General features: G+C 41.9%; 1 long non-coding RNA gene across 3 annotated transcripts in view; it reads left to right on the top strand.

The window, feature by feature from the left end:
• LOC129012074 (uncharacterized) overlaps positions 1 to 17,842 on the top strand; it is a 348,709-nt gene that overhangs the window by 122,383 nt on the left and 208,484 nt on the right. The gene's annotated exons all lie outside the window — the stretch shown is intronic.

Below are 17,842 nucleotides of genomic sequence, written 5' to 3' on the forward strand. Positions count from 1 at the left end.
TTGTATTTTTAGTAGAGATGGGGTTTCACCGTGTTAACCAGGATGGTCTGGATCTCCTGACCTCCTGATCCACCTGCCTGGGCCTCCGAAAATGCTGGGATTACAGGCGTGAGCTACCACGCCCGGCCTGGCACTGGTATTTTTAAAAACCTCTCCCTGACCCCCAGCGGGCAATTCTACTCTGTAGCCACATTGAGATCCACTGGGCCAGGTAAACTTGCACATCTGTGACTGCGAGGAACAGCTGATAATCTTAAAGAGAGGGAGAAGCTAATTGAAAATCTTTAGTCTTCTGGGATCATCTTATGAGGTAGCACATATTCAAACCCATTTTGATACTCCCTGAGAGGACATCGCTGTACTACGTAGTCCAGAATATAATTGCTGTCCATAATATGATTCAGAAAGTAGAGAATCAGTTAGTATATTTTGGCAAGACTTACACAAAAATGCATAAAAACTAAAATATTTAATGCATACTAGGGTAAATTAGTTGTCTGCCAAAGCCATGTATGTGGAATACCTCACACTTCATGGATGCCTGGCCATTGAGCCTTATTGTGGTCACTTTGACATTTTCAGCAGACCGGTATGCGTATGAGGCTTTGTGATTTTTTGTTAAAGGATGGAGATTTAAAAAAAAAAATCACCAAAACTAAACAAAAACCTTTCTTCTGTGCTACCATGACTTCCTCTATCTGTGGCTGCATTTCTCTGTCCCCACTTCACAGAAAAACATCTTAGATGAGATTTCTGTCCTGTTTTCCACTCTCTTTTGGACTCACTTCAATCTCGTTTCTTTCCTACTACAGGATGGAAACTGCATTTGCAAGGTCATTACCAATCACCTCCAAACCAGTGATTTTTTTTTTTTTTTGGTCAGCTTATCTGACCTTTCAGCAACTTTTAACTTCCTTTTAACACTCTTCTTTCCTCTGGTTTCCTTCCTACTTAAGGCTGCTCCCCTTGAGTATCTTTTGCTGGTTTCTACTTCTCTATCTTCTTTCCTTCTCTATCTGATGACTACATATTGGAGTGCTTTGGGGTACCACCCTAGACATTAGTTCCATGAATTTTTGTCAGAAATAGATGCTGAATACCATGACTTGCCCTACCACACCACAGTTTGATGGCTTAGCAATAGCATAGTTTTATTGCAGTTTTTCAAACTGCAATTGAAATTTTCCTGAACAAGAAGACTTTTCCTGAATCACTATTATTGAATGTTGAATGGCTTTGGAAACCTTGTTGCAGACATGATAATGTTTTTTAATGAATTTAATCTAAAATTACATTATAAGACAGTGCTTCTATGTGAAATTTACATGTGGAAAAGTCATTTTGATGAGAACTAATGTTGTTTCAGCAATAAGTAATGGCAAGATCAAATATATTTTCCATGCTGTCAAAAGTTAAAATAAGAAGCAGGATCTCTATTTTCACACAAATTTGTGGCAGATATATTTTCTGAGCTCAAACTGCATTTCCAACAGTGTTTCAGGACCTCATTGCAGTGCACATTTCATATTTTGAAATCCATTTAATGGACAGTTGAGGAACTTCCACCTAACCTTTAATTAATCTGAAATGCAAGGATATGCCAAAAGGCAAATATCAAGAGAAGAATCTAATAGAATTCCATAAATTCCTTCTGAGTGGTGAATATGCTCAATGAAAATCATATGTTTGTGGGAGATATCAGCATTTGTTAATATCTTTGTGAAATATATTTTCAAAGATGAAGTATGTAAAATCTCATTACAGATCAACAGTAAGAGATGAACACCAACATTTCAACCAATTTTGATAACGAACACTAATTTTGAACCCCAATGAAGTAAAATGTTACCCCTCCCCAAGAGAATTCCATTCTTCTCATTAGTAGACCTGTATTACAAAAAATTATTCCCAATTATTATGTTTTGAATTTCATCAGTAAAAAATTTGTGGAATTTTTCCTCTCTGTTATAGAAGTACCTACATAACATCCTTGATTTTCCTATTGGCCTGCAAAGCCTAAAATATTTTTTATCTGATACTTTACAGTTTGCCAAACCCTGGTCCACCCCATCATTATCTCTTCCGTGCACAACTCAAAAGATTCCAGGCCACACTTGCTCTGGCTGCTACTTTTTCAGCTACTAGGCCTCTTTTCTCTTCCTCAAACATATCACAGGTTCCCCTGGCTCAGGCCTTTTATTCTTGCTGCATCTTCTGCCTTTAAATGTTTGTTCTTATCCTTCAGGTCTCACTTTGAGTATCACTCTCTAGAGAATTGCCCACACCCACTTATTCTGTATCACAGATCACCCTCTTTATTTCCTTCATAGTTATCTCACATATTTTTTAGTCATTGTCTCCTCCATCAGAATGGAAGCTCCACAAGACCAGATACCTTGCTGCTTGGTTCATCAGTGACTAGGACAGAGTAGATGTTCAGTGATTATTTTTCAAATTAAAGTGTCGCAGTTGTGGCTGGTCAGGCATGAGCAAGGCTGGAGAGGGCTCCCCCAACTCCTCACATCAGGACTGTCAGGTGACCATCAGATGACGGTCAGGTGGTTGTTAATGGTCTCGCTAAAATAATAATTGGTCACAGCTGGCGCCAGGGAAAGGTGCGCTCCTAATAGATAGAAAACACCTGAAACTTGTGATCAGCAGCTTCCTGAGAAGATCTGAGGAGTTGGGTGAGCGGGCTCAAGCACATGCTTGCAGACAACCTACCCCAAGGGAAGAATCAGGGCGAAGTAACGCGAGACCCTGGGAGTATGCCAATGTATAAAACCCCCAAGTCAAAAGGTCACACGGTGCACTTGATCTCTCAAGTTGCCCGCTTGGCCCTCTTCTGAGTGTACTTTCTTTTCTTCCTTTCATTCTTGTGCTAAAACTTGCCTCAGTCTCTCCTTCTGCCTTATGCTCCTCAGTCGAATTCTTTCTTCTGAGGGGGCAAGAATTGAGGTTGTTGCAGACCCGTATAGAAGTGAATTTGCCACTGGTAACAAAATAGTGGGGCAGGAAGCTAGTGGGTTCTAAAGTTCCAAGGCCGTCTACATAGCAGCAAGCCTCTAAGTCCTCCATTCTGACTACTCTCTGCTCATGTTCTCAGTGCTTTTTAACTTTACTACAATGTAGCTATAAAGCATTAAAAAGATGATTGGCCAGGCACGGTGGCTCATGCCTGTAATCCCAGCACTTTGGGAGGCCGAGGCGGGCAGATCACAAGGTCAGGAGTTTGAGACCAGCCTGGCCAACATGGTGAAACCTCGTTTCTACTAAAAATACAAAAATTAGCCGGGCGTGGTGATGCGTGCCTGTAATCTCAGCTACTCAGGAGGCTGAGGCAGGAGAATTGCTTAAACCTGGGAGGCAGAGGTTGCAGTGAGCCGAGATCATACCACTGCACTCAAAAAAAAAAAAATCATTTTGTGTTCACTCTTCTGATTCTGAGATGGTTGGATATTTAAGTGTAGGTAGGTCCACTGTTTGCCAGTTTGGGGTTGCAAACACCTCACCCTTAAGTTTGTTCTACAAAGTACAGCAAGTTAGAGTTAATATTTCCCTAATCAATAAGGTCCTTAGCTTGTCTTCCCCTGGGGTCATCCTCCTTGGATATGAATCCAGGGCATGCTTGGGCATGCTTACTTGGGTCTTACCGCCAGTCTGGGTTGCCCTCTCTGCTGGCCGATGGAGCTCCTTCTTAGACTTGAACCTCAGGGCTAGACCTTTGTTATAGGTGTGGTGTGAGGACCAGCAAGCAGCATTAGTATCACCTGGGATCTTGCTAGAACTTCGGACTGTTGGACCCCACTCTAGACCTACTGAGTCAGAACTGGCTATTTAACGAGATCCTCAGGTGAATCTTATGTCACGTGCAGGCCTAGGTGCTGGGTGATCTGGAAGGTAGTTCCGGCTGGTAGTGGTGGCTGCCATTATCATCTCTGAGGACCCTCCAGAGATCTCTGCCCCATGCAGCACAGCTAGGTCCTGATGGTGACTGCTACATCACTGTCCCTGTCATTTGGGACACGGCCATACCACTCGCTCATCCAAGTCATATCATGGGTGGGATGTAGTTAAGTCCAAATGGTAACCTTCAGCAAAATATAACTGTTGATGAGGAGATACTAGAATATCTTAGAATCTTCCTGAGATGCTCTCGGAACTCTCTTGGTCTGTCCTTCCTGTGGCCTGGGATGTTTCAACCTCTATCAGTGGAACTTCTCCAGGCAGCTCTCTGCCACAGAGTCCTGATCAAACCAAAATTCTGAATGCAGAGAGAGAAGAAAATTATTCCCTGACTTCAGCCTTAGAACTGCTTGTCCAAGCCCTCGTTTCCTGACCCAGTATTGACCCTTCCCCAGGATGATTGATGGGGGAAATAGCCATTCTCTTCAGGGGGAAACCCCACCCCCACCCATAGAGGTGTGGTCCAATATATAATTGATTGACATAAGCACATTCCCTAAAGTCTGGGTTATTTGGTCTTAAATAAAAGCACATGTGGGATCTCAGCGGCTTTGGCAACTTTCTTTTCAGTTTTTCTCATAAAGGGTTCTGAAACCTGGGAGCCTAGCCTCATCCTGGGTTACCTGGTTACATAAGAATTTACTTGAAATGTGGTTTAAAGCTCATTGAGAACAGCTCATATGCTTACAGAGGAATCTAAGAAGGAAAAGCTGTGATTAAGAACTGGCTGAGATATATATAATAGTAAGTGGGGTGTAATTTTCTGTTGATCTCTGTAAACAACAGGTATTAGAAAGATTACCTGCCACTTTCCAGTTACATGTACACTGACACCGAAGAAATGAGCTATTGATGGATCTGAACAGAGCTTATAGAATGACTCTGGATCACTTAACGCTGTCTTTGAAACACCACCTGATGGCAATTTTTAGCTTTACTTTCCATTTTAGAGCTTTCCTATGTACTTTAAAAATAACCAGTTATGGTGGTTGGAGGGCAGTTCTGCAAAAGACTTTCTAGAGGTTGAAAAGCAGAAAGAACAAATAGTAAGAAACAGTTGCTGCTTATTGAATTTAATAAAAGTATCTTATTTGTATAGCTAACAGGCATTTCATACACATGATCTCATTTTATCTTTATATCAGCCCTTAAATTATGCAAAGCAGTATTTCATTCCCATTTTCAAGATTTAGAAAACTGAAGCCTAGAGAAGTTAAACAGCTGGAAAGTAGTGAAGTTAGGTCTGAAAACTGTCTTTCGAATCTAAATTCAGTCCTCTATCTCTGGTTAAAGTTTGCATTCACGTTAAGGGTGTAGGCAGTAACAAGATGGGGTGATATACCTTAGCTGCTTACATGGTTTATGGAACCCACCAGTTCCTTAATACTAGGTCATTTCTGACTCCTTAAGACTCTGAGAAAAGTCTCTGGATCAGAGCTCCCCATGCACACTTCCTTTCTTTTTCCCACTTTCTCTTCTTTCTTCCCTCTTTTATTTATTTCTCCAATTTGCTTCCTTTCCTCTTCACTCCCTCTGGCTTAGCTTGATTCTTAAAGGACTTCACTGTTAACATCCAGGATGACTCAGTGTGAAGGAAACCACAGCAGATGTAGAGAAGAAAGGAGAGGAGGGGTTGTGGAAGGAGGGGGAGATGGCCAGGGCAGGTGTGGAGAGCAGCTTAACACAGATACACTAATCTCCACGTCCAGACTGGTATTCTGAGATGTTCCCTGCTGCTCTGGAATCTCTGTAAACACAGGGATTTGTCTGGAATGACTTTACAGCTCAGCAGGATGCTTGCTAAGTGCCAGGACTTTAAAACTGTGAGTGCTGCTCAGAAATGGAGGGGGGAGTGCTCTCAGCCCAGGCCCACGGCCCTTGCCTGGGCCTGCTAGGGCCCAGGGCCCATTTAGACTGGGAGGGGGCATGGAGGCTTGTGCACGCTCCCGTCCTTCCGTGGTGCCTGCTGCACTCACAGGGCAGTGGGGCTGGAAGGAACCTTGCAAAGGCATCAGCTACATCTTTGAGCAGTTATAGTGAGCCAAACCTAAAATGTCCCGGAAAGCCATGAAAAAAACCAGCCTTGTTCTTAAATTTCTTTTAAGGATAGAAACTTTCATGATTTTACTCAGCAATACTTTTCTTTTTTTCCGAAATCCTTTTTTGCAAGAAGAATGTAAATCTTCCCTGCAGCAATTTAATTCTCTTTCCTCTTTTTTTTCCTTAATGGCACGTTGTTTCCCAAGAGTCACAGGTGGTGTTTCTGTCTCACTGTTGTGATTGAAATAAGCAAAGCTATCAGGAGGGCAAAAGAAGAAAACCACGGAAGATTGTGTCTCTGGGAAGTGAAATGCAGAGAGTTTCATTTTTGTCTCCATCTTGTAAAAGAGGGCACTGGAAAGGGTTTGGGAACCAGGGTAAAGCCACGGGGAAGCACTGTTGTGCCGAGGGGGGCAAAGGGAAGGAGGTCATGCTGAGCTCTTCGCTGCTGAACAATGCCCACAACTGCCCCGTGCCCAGCACAGCTGAACTGTCCTCCTCCAGCCAAATGGCCTGCTCTGTAGACAAACTCTCAGGTGCAAGTTGGTAATATAGCTTATTCTGGTAACAGTTATAAGCAGTGGCTTTACAGAATTCAAATCCTGGTGACACTACTTATTAGCTGTATTAGTGTTCTCCAGAGGCACAAAGCTGGTAGGATCTATATCTATATCTCTTTTTATCTCTGTATAATCTATCTATATCTATATAGTCTCCACACGCACACAGTCATGTGCTACATGATGACATTTTGGTCAACAGTGGATGGCAGATATTACAGTGGTCCCATAAGATTATGTTGGAGCTGAAAAATTCCCATCACATAGTGACCTTATAGCTGTCATAACTGCATAGCACAACACATTACTCACCTGTTTGTGGTGATGCTGGTGGAAACAAACCTGGGTCTAAAAGTTGTATAAACGTATAGCTCATACAATTATGTATAGCACATAATACTTGATAATAAACAACTATGTTACTGGTTTATATATACACTGTAGTATAATTTTTATGGTTATTTTAGAGTATACTACTTAAAAAAAGAGTGAACTATAAAACAGCCTCAAACAGGTCCTCAGGAGTTTTCCAGAAGAAGGCGTTGTTACGTAAGATGACAGGCTCCGTGTGTTTTATTGCCCTTGAAGACCTTCCAGTGGGATGAGATGTGGAGGTGAAAGACAGTGATATGGATAATTCTAATCCTGTGTAGGCCTAATGTGTGTGCCTGTCTTAGTTTTTAACAAAAAAGTTTAAATAGTTGAAAAAATAAAAAATGAATAAAAAGTTTATAGAACAAGGATATAAAGAAAATATTTTTGTATGGCTGTACAGTGTGTTGTGTTTTAAGCTAAGTGTTATTACAAAAAAGTAAAAAAGTTAAAAAATGCTTACAAAGTAAAAAAGTTATAGTAAGCTAAGGTTTACTTATAAGAGAAAAAAAATTAAATGTGTTTAGCGTAGCCTAACTATACAGTGTTTATAAAGTCTACAGTTGCATACGGTAATGGTTTAGGTTTTTATATTCAGTCACCACTCACTAACTCACCCAGAACAATTTCTAGTCCTGCAAGCACCATCCATGTTAAGTGCCCTATGCAGGTGTACCATTTTAATCTTTTATGCAGTATTTTTACTGTACCTTTTTTATGTTTTAGATACACAAATACTCACCTTTTGTGTTACAACTGCCTACAGTATTCAGTGCTGTAACAGATTTGTAGCCTAGGAGTAATAGGATATTTCATATAGTAGGCTATATCATATAGTAGGCTATGCCATCTAGGCTGATGTCAGTATACTCTATGATATTCACATAACAAATAAATTGCCTAAAGGTGCATGTCTTAGAGCATATCCCTGAGGTAAATACATGACCGTGTGTGTGTGTGTGTATATGTAATACGCATGTACACGTACATGTATACCTCCTTTTGGTGTTGGAGATATATATATATATATATATATATATATATATATCCTCTTATATAGTCCATAAATAGATATATAATATACACTACATATATAATAACATAGAATACATATATAATATCTATACTATGTATAGATATATATATATACAGTAGAGAAAGAGAATGAGCACGTGCACTGTTGAATTTGAAATCTGTAGGGTAAGCCAGTAGGTTAGAGATTCAGGTAAGAGTGGATATTTCAGTGTTAAGTCTGAAGGCCAGAAACTCAGGCAGAATCTCTGCGTCAGTCTGGAGGCAGAACTGCTTTTTCAGGAAACCTGAGTCTTTGCTATTTGGGCCTTCAACTGATTAAATGAGGCCCACCCACATTATGGATGGTAATCTGTTTTACTTAAAGTCAACTAATTTTAAGTGTTAATCACATAAAAAAATACCTTTACAGAGATATCTAGACTAGTGTTTGTCCACACAACTGGTCACCATGGCCAAGCCAAGTCACACATAAAATCATCACTCTAGCTTTTAACTTACTGGCAAGTTACTCAACTTCTTTACACTGAATTTTTCTTTTGTAAAAAGGAGAAAGAATAACACTTTGCTCAGTGCCTGGATATACTAAGTGGTCAGCACATGTTGCCTGTATTATGATTATTGTGAGTTCTTAAGTAAATTATATTATGTATTAGAAATCAAATAGAGCAATCAGCTCTATCTATTGTCTTTATTGATTTGCCATCAGAACAAATGTTTGTTAGACATTGATTCATATTAAAAAATATTCATTATCACAATGGTATGAATATAAATAATATTAATATACTAATACTAATATAAAAATAGCAGATCATCTATGATTTATGTCTATCATCCCAACAGATCAACTGTGTTTATTTTTCTGTTCTCTAGTCCTTCCCCATACATACATATATAAACATATTTACAGAGCTGTATTCAAGATGGATTAATGTTTACATTTTGCTATTTTCCAATGAACACAATAGGTGTTAAGATATTAAACTAGCCAAATTAATTGTATTCTGTTTGAAAATTACAGTTCATCATCTCTCATTTTTACCAAGGAGCTGAGCTGCTGTGATGATGGTTTTCATGGTGTGCCAGCTTGGCAGACAAGCTGTCTAGGTGTTTTGCATCTCATTGCTTTCCTCAAAAAGGGTAGTTAAAGGACTAAAGCTACTGAATGGATTATAGGTGTACTCTGTTATTGGAGAGAAAAGGTTAATCCAGTTCTGCATTAGTATGCTTTTTATTTATGTTATTCTTTCATTGATTTAAAATGTGTTGAGCTCTTTCAATGTACTGTGCATTGGCCACTGAACATCTATGCAACCAGTAAATGCACTGGAGACCTGCTCTCCGGATTTGCAGACTAGAGGGTAAGACTGACAGTAGGGAGACACATAAGGTCCACAACAGAGTGGTTCATTTGAGGGTTGGGGGAGGAAAAGAGAGGAGGCATCCTGGATCTTCTAAATTGAGCTCTGAAGGATGAGTTAGGAGTTAGCCAGACGAAGAACAGAGAGGAGGGTCAACATCTTTATCTTTTGGTAGAAGGAAAAAAACCTGCTTTTGCATAAAACAGAATCCAGATGGTTTTCTATTTATTTAGGCTAAACTATGAACCTCAGTGTATTAGTCTGTTTTCATGCTGCTGATAAAGACATACCCGAGACTGGGCAATTTACAAAAGAAAGAGGTTTAATGGACTCACAATTCCACATGGGTGGGAAGGCCTCACAATCATGGCGGAAGGCAAAAGTCACATCTCACATGGCGGCAGACAAGAGAAGAGAATGAGAACCAAGGGAAAGGGGTTTCCCCTTATAAAATCATCAGATCTCATGAGACTTATTCATTACCATGAGAACAGTATGGGAGAACTGCCGCCATGATTCAATTATCTCCCATTGGATCCCTCCCACAACACGTGGGAATTATGGGGGCTATCATTCAAGATGAGATTTGGGTGGGGACACAGCCAAACCATATCAGTCAGGTAAGGCTGTGGGAACATCATGTGCAAAGACCCACTGTCTGCACGTCATGGTTTGCAGAACTGAGAATATTCTGGCTATAGGAAGAGTGTGAAGGTGAAAGCCATCTGTAATAAGGAGTTTGGACTTCCCTCTGTGGTCAGTGGGAAGCCACTGAAAGGTTATTTTTTTGTTGTTGTTCTTTTGAGACAGGGTTTGGCTCTGTTGCCCAGGCTGGAGTGCAGTAGCACTATCTTAGCTCACTCTAACCTCTGCCTCCCAAGCTAAGCCATCCTCTCACCTATGCCTCCCGAGTATCTGGGACTACAGGTGTGTGCCACCACACCCGGCTAATTTTTATATTTTTTTGGTGGAGTTGGGGTTTTGCCATGTTGCCCAGGCTGGTCTCAAATTCCTGGGCTCAAGCAATCCACCCGTCTTGGCCTCTGAAAGCATTAGGATTACTGGCATGAGCCACTGAGCCTGGCCCACTGAAATGTTTTCAGGAGGGCAGTGACATGACAGGATCTATACTTTAGGAAAATCACTTAGGCTACAGCATCAGTAGTGAGGGCAGTGCTGGCTGCATGGAGACCAGTTATGTCACCATTGAGGTAATCCAGGCAGAAGATGCATGACCAGGAATGTGGTAATGACCAGGTGGAAAGAAAGAGATGGAATCAAAAGATATTTAGAAGATAGGAGGGCTGGAACGTGGTCATCAATCAGGCGTGTGGAAGAGACAGCAGTTAAAGATGAAGCCCAGGGTCTTTCTAGTCTATATGTTCTTGAAAATGGTGTGTGTGTGTGTGTGTGTGTGTGTGTGTGTGTGTGTTTAAATCTCAAATTATTTTGACTTCAGGGCAGTTGCTGTCATGTCATCTAGTCAGACATTCTATCATGACATAGAAAACCTCATGGCATGGTGGAAGAAGCCCTTGCCTGGAAGCCTGAGGGCCGGTATAGCTTTACCACAAACCCCAAATATGATCCTGGGTCAATCATTTCAGCCCCTTGTGGGGAGAGTGAACAGCTGTAGTGTAAGATAGCATAATTATAAGCTGGGGTGCAGCTTTGAGTTATGGTGCCTATGCAAAATGAACATGACACTTGGCATAAACTGGTGAGGCTGCTCTTGGACTAAAGAGACTAGCCTGGGGTTCTGCCTGCCCTAGGTCCTGCCTGATTATTCCAGGGACTGAAAGGAGGATCTATATTTTGCCACACCTATGACAAATTTAGAGCATACCAGTATGCCGAAGAATACCTTTAAGGAAGCTCTGGCATAGTGATTAAATTCTTGAGTCATGAAGTTCAGACTAGAGCCTTTGTTCCACCATTTACTAGCTGTTTGACTTCAAGAAAATTATTTAATCATTACGCTTCAATTTGGTCATCTTTGAAATAGGAATAATAGTACCTATTCACCAGGATTGTTGTAAAGATTAAGTAATATATGTGAATATTCGAGCTCCTGGATACAGAGCTCAATACGTATTTGCCATTATTGTTTTTATATAATATTTTCTACAATGTGTACAATTCAATAATTTTTATTTTTATTTTTTATTTACATAAATTTATGGGGCACAAGTGCAATTTTGTTGTATGCATAGATTAGGTAGTGGTCATGTCAGGGCTTTAAGATATCCATATCCTACGCCCCTTGTGTCAAAGGAATCACTGGAAGACCCACTGGCCCAGGGGACGAAGGTCCTCTGAGTCAGAAGCCACTAACCAGATGATCCAGCAGCAGGACTGAGGGTGCCTGGGGCAAGTGCCAGCCCATGCCGTCACCCTCACAGAGCCCCAGATATGCTTGAACATTGAGGGCCAGGAGGTTAACTGTCTCCTGGACACTGGCGCGGCCTTCTCAGTCTTACTCTTCTGTCCCAGATAACTGTCCTCCAGATCTGTCACTGTCCTAGGGGTCCTAGGGCAGCCAGTCTCTAGATACTTCTCCCAGCCACTAAGCTATGACTGAGGAGCTTTAAAATAGAAGAAAACCACCAAGCAGATATTAAAGTCAAAAGAGCCGCAAGGCAGGACCCTCCATTAGAAATGCTTATAGAAGGACCCCTAGTATAGGGTAATCCCCTCTGGGAAACCAAGCCCCCGTACTCAGCAGGAAAAATAGAGTAAGGAACCTCACAAGGACATACTTTCCTCCCGTCCAGATGGCTAGCCACCGAAGAAGGAAAAATACTTTTGCCTGCAGCTAACCAATAGAAATTACTTAAAACCCTTCACCAAACCTTCCACTTAGGCATTGATAGCACCCATCACATGGCCAAATTATTATTTACTGGACCAGGCCTTTTCAAAAGTATCAAGCAGATAGTCAGGGCCTGTGAAGTGTGCCAAAGAAATAATCCCCTGCACTGCAGGCCATACATTTAAATTCCTGTATCTTTAACGTCCTTGTTAAGTTTGTCTCTTCCAGAATTGAAGTTGTAAAACTACAAATGGTTCTTCAAATGGAGCCCCAGATGCAGTCCATAACTAAGATCTATAGCAGACCCCTAGAACAGCCTGCTAGCCCATGCTCCAATGTTAATAACATTGAAGGCACCCCTCCTGAGGAAATCTCAACCGCACAACCCCTACTACGCCCCAATTCAGCAGGAAGGAGTTAGAGCAGTTGTCGGCCAACCTCCCCAACAGCACTTGGGTTTTCCTGTTGAGAGGGGGGACTGAGAGACAGGACTAGCTGGATTTCCTAGGCCGACTAAGAATCCCTAAGCCTAGCTGGGAAGGTGACTGCATCCACCTTTAAACACGGGGCTTGCAACTTAGCTCACAGCCAACCAATCAGAGCTCACTAAAATGCTAATTAGGCAAAAACAGGAGGTAAAGAAATAGCCAATCATCTATTGCCTGAGAGCACAGCAGGAGGGACAAGGATCGGGATATAAACCCGGGCATTCGAGCCGGCAATGGCAACCCCCTTTGGGTCCCCTCCCTTTGTATGGGAGCTCTGTTTTCACTCTATTAAATCTTGCAACTGCAAAAAAAGAAAAAAAAAAGATATCCGTATCCTGAATAATGAACATTACTCATTCAGTAATTTCTTATCATCCACACCCTGGCCCTTTCACCCTTCCAAGTCTCTGTCATCTATCGTACCACTCTCTATGTTCATGTGTCCACATTTTTTAGCTCCTACTTATGAATGAGAACATGCAATATCTGCCTTTCTATGTCTGACTGTATTAGTCTGTTTTCACACTGCTGATAAAGACATACCCGAGACTGGGAAGAAAAAGAGGTTTAATTGGACTTACAGTTCCACATGGCTGGGGAGGCCCCAGAATCACAGCGGGAGGTGAAAGGCACATCTTACATGGTGGTGGCAAGAGAAAATGAGGGAGAAGCAAAAGTAGAAACCCCTGATAAACCCATCAGATCTCATGAGACTTATTCACTATCACGAGAATAGCATAGGAAAGACTGGCCCCCATGATTCAATTACTTCCCCTGGGTCCCTCCTACAACATGTGGGAATTCTGAGAGATACAATTCAAGTTGAGATACAATTCAAGTTGAGATTTGGGTGTAGACACAGCCAAACCATATAATTCTGCCCCTAGCCCCTCCAATTCTCACATTTCAAAACCAATCATGCCTTTTCAACAGTCCCCCAAAATCTTAACTCATTTCAGCATTAACCCAAAAGTCCACAGTCCAAAGTCTCATCTGAGACAAGGCAAGTCCCATTTGCCTTTGAGCCTATAAAATCCAAAACAAGCTAGTTATTTCCTAGATACAATGGGGGTACAGGTATTGGGTAAATACAGCCATTCAAAATGGGAGAAATTGGCCAAAACAAAGGGGTTACAGGGCCCATACAAGTCTGAAATCCAGCAGAGAAGTCAAATCTCAAAGCTCCCAAAATGATCTCCTTTGACTCCAGGTCTCACATCCAGGTCATGCTGATGCAAGAGGTGGGTTCCCATGGTCTTGAGCAGCTCTGACCCTGTGGCTTTGCAGGGTACAGCCTCCCTCCCAGCTGCTTTCACAGGCTGGCATTGAGTGTCTGTGACTTTTCTAGGAGCATGGTACAAGCTGTTGGTGGATCTACCATTCTGGGGTCTGGAGGATGGTGGCCCTCTTCTCACAGCTCCACTAGGCAGCACCCCAATAGGGACTCTGTGTGGGGATGCCGAACCCACATTTCCCTTCTACACTTCTCTAGCAGAGGTTCTCCATGAAGTCCCTGCCCCCAAAGCAAACTTTTGCATGGGCATCCAGGCATTTCCATACATCTTCTGAAATATAGGCAGAGGTTCCCAAACCTAAATTCTTGACTTCTGTGCACCTGCAGGCTCAACACCACATGGAAGCTGCCAAGGACTGGGGCTTCCACCCTCTGAAGCCACAGCCCAAGCTGTATGTTGGCCCCTTTCAGCCATGACTGGAGTGGCTGGGATGCAAGGCACCATGTCCCTAGGCTGCACACAGCATGGGGACCCTGAGCTTGCCCACGAAACCACTTTTTCCTCTTGGGCCTCCAGGCCTATGATGGGAGGGGCTGCCATGAGGGCCTCTGACATGCCCTGGAGACATTTTCCCCATGGGGTTGGGGATTAACATTAGGCTCCTTGCTACTTATGCAAATTTCTGCAGCTAGCTTGAATTTATCCTCAGAAAATGGGTTTTTCTTTTCTATTGTATAGTCAGGTGGCAAATTTTCCAAAGTTTTATGCTCTGCTTCCTTTATAAAGCTGCATGCCTTTAACAGCACCCAAGTTACCTCTTGAATGCTTGGCTGCTTTGAAATTTCTTCTGCCAGATACCCTAAATCATCTCTCTCAAGTTCAAGGTTCCACAAATCCCTAGGGCAGGGGCAAAATGCTGCCAGTCTCTTTGCTAAAACAACAGAAGAGTCACCTTTGCTCCAGTTTCCAACAAGTTCCTCATCTCTATCTGAGACCACCTTAGCCTGGACCTTATTGTTCATATCACTATCATCATTTTGGGCAAAGCCATTCAACAAGTCTCTAGAAAGTTCCAAACTTTCCCGCATTTTTCTGTCTTCTGAGCCCTCCAAACTGTTCCAACCTCTGCCTGTTACCCAGTTCCAAAGTCTCTTCCACATTTTCAGGTATCGTTTCAGCAATGCCCCACTCTACTGGTACCGATTTCCTGTATTAGTCCATTTTCATGCTGCTGATAAAGATATACCCAAGACTGGGAAGAAAAAGGTTTAATTGGACTTACAGTTCCACGTGGCTGGGGAGGCCTCAGAATCACAGCGGGAGGTGAAAGGCACTTCTTATGTGGCAGCAGCAAGAGAAAATGAGGAAGAAGCAAAAACAGAAACCCCTGATAAACCCATCAGTTTTCATGAGGCTTATTCACTATCACGAGAATAGCACGGGAAAGATTAGCCCCATGATTATTACCTCCCCCTGGGTCTCTCCCATAACATGGGAATTCTGGGAGATACAATTCAAGTTGAGATTTGGGTGGGGACACAGCCAAACCATATCACTGACTTATTTCACTTAAGACAGTGATTTCCAGTTTCATCTTTGATGCTGCAAAAGGTGATTCTGTTCTTTTTTTATGGCTGAATATACACTACATTTTCTTTATCCAACCATCTGGTGATGGATACTTAGGTTGATTCCTTATCTTTGCTACAGTTTGGTGATTTTTAAAGTAAACTTACAGAGTTGGGAAATCATCATCATAATCCACTTGGAACATTTTTATCTCTGCAACAAGATGTGTCCATTTGTAGTCACAACCTGTTCCCACCACAATCCCCAGGCTGCCAGGAATCTACTTTCTGTTTCTACAGTTTTTTTCTGGGCATTTTATAAAAATGGAATCATGAAGTCTTTTGTGTCTGGCTTCTTTCACAGTATAATCTTTTTGAGGGTCATCTGTAGTACTTGTGTTTCCTCTTATTATTGAATAGCAGCCCATTGTATGGGCATACTGCACTTTGTCTATGCATTCACCAGTTGGTGGACACTTGGATTGTTTCCACATTTTGGCAACTATGAATAATGCTGCTATGGACATTTGTGTACAAGTCCTTGTGTAGACATATTAATATGTAATCTTGTTCTAAAAGTCTAAAATTCTAAGAATTTATTGAACTTGTGAAGAGAATGACTATTGAAACTAGCCTTGGTTCTTATCCTTTGGATATAACTACATTTTTGTCAGAATGTCATGAAGAAGCATAATTATTTATATCCAAGATAGAATTTAACTTTCAATTAAAAAATTTAAAAGTTGATTTTTAATAAAATACTTGGACAAAAGTAGATCAGGGATTAGGTTGATTGCTTTTAAATTTTAATGTAAAATTTCAAGAAAGGTTAGACTAGATTCCAATGGCTGCAATGCTGCACAGCTGTAGGCTGCATCCTCTCATTGGAGTTGTGTGTGCAGGTGTGCCCTTCCTGTGGGATGCAGTGGGAATGGTGCCGTCCAGAGCTGTGTGTGAACAGGCGTCCATACTGCTAGTCCTTGAGTCTGGGTAATCTCCACTCTGTCCCTGGAGGGTGGGCCTGTTCTGTTTCTAGAGGTCAGTGCCAAGTCAGAAAGGGAGTCAAGGCCCAGAATGCCACTCTGCAGACTACTCTAGTTCCAGACTCTAGGGAGTCCTGGGCAGGGGGCTTATCTTAAACCAAAGGAATTTCAGACTAGAATTGTAGATGGTGCCCTTGAAGAGCTGATGGGACAGATTGAAAGTCCTGACTCCCAGCTAAAGTGGTATCCTGCACACCCTCCCGTCTGGAGAGATCTTGGGCTAGATGCCCCCAGTCTAACTGAGACCCTGACTTTGAAGGGTTGTTCCAGCCCTGCAATAGTACCTTTTTGTTTAGGTGGGAGTGGATTAGAACAGCGGGTAAAGTTTTGGGGTGGAAGAAGCCAACTGGGACATATGTCTTAGGGGTTCACAGGCTTAGTCCATCCTTTCTCTAAAAGCACTGGGCTGAATCCTCTCAGCAGAGAGTTGTGGAAAATTAGAGACGTTCTGTGGAAAGACCAAGTTAATGTTCAAGTCTCAGAATCTGATCTTAGGTCAAATATCTCTTACTTTTGCCAGTAAAAAGAGCCCAGATGTTTTTCTATTTACTTAGGCAAACCCTTGAAACACAAGTTAGTCATATAAAACTTTACATTTGCAATGTTAAGAGCCCATATTTGGAAAGTCACAAGCATAAAATATATACTGTGAAATGGGAGGTCAGGATGGTGAACTCATTTCAGAACCATAGTTTTGACCCAAGAATTTTGATGGGGTCTTCATGTTGGTTGAGCTTCTTGGTCCTAATATCATTGAGAGAATTAAATCATGATATTAAAACATTGAAACACTAATGCTTTGTTTTTATTGGCAAGAACCAAAATGATCTAATACTAATGCCACGAAACATCAGTCACTTTTTTCCTGATGAATAAGATGAACTTTGGCTGCTTATGATAGTAAATTTAATAATGTCAGTGATTTGAACTGTTTCAGTTCTAAATGTGCAGAAATGTGTTTTACTGCATCTCTCTCTCTCACACACACACACAAACACACACACACACACTACTGCTGTCAGGAAGTTTTGTGGCAAATGAGCCCAAATGCATAGATTAGAGCATATCATTCACATGTGCCACGTGTGTGCCAAAGTATGCGTACCCACTGCTAGACTCCCTCTCACAGGTGGTCTGAATTTGCTTCTAGCTGGTCCTGTAAGCAGATTTAATATTTCATAAGCACTGCTCCATCTCATGCCTCCATTATTGACACCACATGGAAGTCAGGAAATTGGTTCTTTCTGGGAACAGTTTGCAGAAATATGCAGCCTGTCAGCCCCTTTCTCATGGGTGCATTAACAGAGCAGCTCACGATTACAAGTAACGAACCTTCTCCAGATGTGTGTAGCAACTCAGCTC

The sequence above is a fragment of the Pongo pygmaeus genome, chromosome 15 (assembly GCF_028885625.2).
Source record: "Pongo pygmaeus isolate AG05252 chromosome 15, NHGRI_mPonPyg2-v2.0_pri, whole genome shotgun sequence".
NCBI lineage: Eukaryota > Metazoa > Chordata > Mammalia > Primates > Hominidae > Pongo > Pongo pygmaeus.